Source organism: Patiria miniata, unplaced genomic scaffold, assembly GCF_015706575.1.
Source record: "Patiria miniata isolate m_02_andy unplaced genomic scaffold, ASM1570657v1 HiC_scaffold_20, whole genome shotgun sequence".
Classification (NCBI taxonomy): domain Eukaryota; kingdom Metazoa; phylum Echinodermata; class Asteroidea; order Valvatida; family Asterinidae; genus Patiria; species Patiria miniata.
The window spans coordinates 13260297-13264300 of NW_024037059.1; the positions used below are offsets into that span (position 1 = coordinate 13260297).

The 4004-nt window shown below is 41.6% G+C and overlaps 1 pseudogene; it reads left to right on the forward strand.

Annotated features, from left to right (window-relative positions):
* The first annotated feature begins 543 nt into the window (after positions 1 to 543).
* LOC119727839 lies at positions 544 to 3436 on the forward strand (annotated as a pseudogene).
* Positions 3437 to 4004: the final 568 nt, after the last annotated feature.

Sequence of the window (4004 nt, forward strand, 5' to 3'; positions counted from 1 at the left end):
AAGCTGGTTAAAGGGAAAATACAACATTTGCAAACATCAAAAAAAAAAACTACCAAATCATTTTGAAATACCTTGCCGGACTGTTAGTGAATGACAGTGTAAATCATCCTGTAAAATCATGGCACCTGGTATACTGTCATTTTCAAGAAAAGTGGTACTTTTGTATCAATTTCCAACGCTGATCGGCCGATCAGCGTTGGAAAAAACTGGCTTTTTTTTTCAAATACTGGCCCCAATTGACCATCGCATTTGTTTGCAATCGATTGCAAAGCTATGAACGGGTACGAGCCAGCTAGACTGGTTCCCTGACCTTACAATTCCCCAATGTATGTAAACTGCTCTGTTTCTTCTTATATGGAGTCAGGGAACCAGACTACAGGAAAATGATTGTTTTTCTTGGTTTTTATAGCATTTTCGAACCCAAAACCTCAAAAAGTCAGTGTAACTATATTTGCTATATATTTTCAACCCCCCAACTCCATCCATTTCTGAAAATTACAGTAAAAGCAAATGATGTATATTCCCTTTAATAGGGAAGCAACAACGCAGTGGATCAGCATCATCCAATGCCCCAAATATTACCCTGTCAAAGCAGCAGCTACAGGAGAAGGTGGTAGATCTCCAGAGTGATAGAAGGAATTTACTGCGAAGAAATGCTGCACTGGAAACCAAGATATCGTCCATGATGGAAGCAGAAATCATTCACCTTACTCCTCTACAGGAGAAGAGAATGGAGGAGGAGGAATTTGCCAACTTAGATGAGACCCTCACCAACGACATTTTTGGGCAGGATACCCCAGCGAGGCTTCATTGGGATCAACAGAAGAGTGCTGTTGCCAAGGGAAAACAAATGCACTGGCACCCTGCTGTCACCAGGTGGTGCATTGCAATGCATTCAAGGTCAGCGTCGGCCTACAACTTGATGAGGGGTTCTGGTTTCCTGCAGTTACTACATCCGAGTACACTTCACAGAACACTTCGCTGATCCAAAGATCGGATTTAATTCAGCTTTACTGGGCAGAGTTGTGGTGGAGATAACCATTAGTGGCAACCCAGAACAGTCGCAGAATGTTTGTCTGTTATTTGACAAAATGAAAGTCAAATCTGGATTGGTGTATTCTGTACAATCAGGCCAGATTGCTGGCTTCACTGATGTCGGAGGCATTGCTAATGAGATCAGTAGGTTTGAGAAGCACTGCAGGGGAGAGGAAGAGTCTGAGTTGGTGAGTCATGTGCTTATTATCATGGTAAGAGGAATTGACTGCTCCCTTCACTCTGCTGTTGCCATGTATGCCACCACTGGAGTGACCAGCGAGCAGCTGTATCTGGATCTGGATCAATACTGCAAGCAATCTCCAATTATGGGATGTATAGTTTGCAGGTGTGTGTGGCTGGGGGCACTAATAATAAGCTCTGCTTCTTATACTTGACAAGTTTAGTTTAAGTAGATTATCCTTAAATGTATCAAGTGAAGGGGCCACTCTCACAGATGCTAGGAGGAGGTTCCATTCTGCTGTAGTTCTTGGAAGGAAGGAGTACTTGCGGCTGTCCTTGTTTGCGGGTTGTCGTATAAAGGATATTGATCCTGTTGTGCGAGTTTTGTACACCAGTCGTGCTTGCGGTATGATGAAGATGGTCAGAATTTACTGCTGCTCTGTGATGTATGGATTTGTATAGGAAAAACAGGCGTGCAACCATTCTGTGTTCCTCAAGGTCTCCAACTTAGTGTGTCCTCCATGATTTCAAGGCTTGGTGTATTGGTTTGTCACAAATCTAGCGGCTCTGCGCTGGACTGCCTCGAGTTAAGATGAGTGTTTTTTATCCCTGCTTGTGGGGATGTGTCTGATATGTGGATACAGCCGGGATGGCTGTGCGGGTATTTGTAACAGATGGGGCTTCATCAAACAGAAAGTTTTATAGGTTTCATTCTGGATGCCTTCACGACAAGTCACCCAGCTTCATCTACTCTACAGCCAATCCCAATGACCCAAGTCGCAAAATTTTCTTCATCTTTGATGTGCCGCATCTGCTCAAAACAACACGCAACAATTTTGAGAATTTGGGGTACAACAACAACTCAACAAGTATATTTTATTTGCCACTATATCCTAATGTCAGACACCCCTGCTCAAGAAAGATTTTTTGGGCTCACAAACTGAAAGGTAACGGATTGCTGGGAATTTGGTGTGTTTTTTTAACTCATCTGCAGTTTTTTCTTATCACAAAAGTAAAAAAAAAAATCTTGTGACAATTCATGTCCATCAAGGTTCAATTTTTTTTGGATTGGCAGGTCCTCAGCAGCATTGTGGCGAATGTCTTGGAGTCCTTTGGTCAAGTGGTTCTGCATCAACAGTCAAGTTCATCAGGATGCTCGACCAGTTTTTTTATTGTCAAACTTGAATCAGGGAAGGCGCACCAGGAAGCCCGCTTTGGCACCGTACACAAGTGTGGATGATTGGCATGTCAAGATGAGTTTTACTCTACACTGCTCACATGTTGGATAATATTTTAAAGATTAATTGGTCTCGGTAATGTCATGGAGCTATAAATTTGGTTATATTGTACAGTAAAGTTTGTTAGGAAATTGTGCATTATAATGCTGTCTTTTACTTCTTTCAGAATGTACAAGTTTGCAACATGATGACATTGGGTTTCAAAATATTTTAGTTTGATGACAGGTGTGTTTGAATATAAAGAATAAGAATACCAGTAGGACAGCCAAGTTGGAAGTTTTTGTTTTTCAAATTCAAACATTTTATAATTTACCCTCTACTGTTGTTGACCTTGATTTTTTTTATGACCATTTCAGTTTCTGAAGGACGACTTCCTTGGATTCCTGATGGAGTGGCAGAATGAAGTTAAAGCTCTTCCTGATCTACATGTATTCTAGATGACATCACACGCAAAAAAATGTGCCCGAGTACCGAAACCTTGGACGGTCTTACCATAACAGGTAAATAATGCCTCCGATTTCCCCCTCTTAATGCCCTCTTTTGGCCCAGTGTTGTCACTGTGTTGATGGGAAGAGGCCTATTCTGACAAAGTATCTTTGTTTTGGGGTATTCACAAAAGAAAGGCATGTCACCTTTTCACGCATGCTAGAACTTGAACTGACTGTTGTCAAATACCCAGACAGAATGTTGGCTGAAAGAAAAATGTTGGTAACTCCCCATTTTTGAGACAGACAAGGACACACATGTATCCAACTAGATTTTTTTTTAGGCACATGTATGTCAAAACGACAAAACTGGCAAATGTTCTGGTCCAACGAGAAGTTGCATGCCTTAAACTTTTATGTTTGTAACCTCCTCTTTAAATTCTTGTCCTCTCTATAGTTCACTTCTTCGTAGAACTTGCCAACATCTTACTGTCATCCACAAACATCAAGTTTCTGCTGAGTGAGAAGCTGAACCAAGATCCTCTGGAGGAGTACTAACAGCAAGCAGGGGGGATCTGGGGAATCCTGGGACAATCCCACCGTTGAACAGTTCAGCCACAATATGTTGGCATTGCATGTTGCATCGTCATGTACAAATGTACTAAGGTCTCTAAATTTGTTACACAATAGATTCAACCCCTCTTCCTATTTAAAAGAAAGTAAATGTCACTACTAACAGTGGCAACCCTCATAGCCTTCAGCCCTTTGTAGTATTAAATATTTTGTAGTATCAGATCCCTCAAGAGACAACTGACTCAGAGAGAGTATGTAAAGCAAGTGATAGTGCAACATGATCTTGTTCCAAAAGGTTAGACTTCAAGTCTTCTTGCCTCTTAACACTGTGGAGCCTACACAGTATGTTAAGGAACAGCTAAAGCATATCGTAGCCAAGTTTGCCATCTACCAAGGACCAGATTACAGCAAGCCTACAAAAACTGCCCGCTTTGCCAGGGAGAGTACATGTATGTCTGACAACAGAGATTAAAGCAACCACATGCAGAAGAATAACACACAGCCTCAAACATCAATCTTGCATGGGTCAAGACACCATCTTCAATTCTAGTTG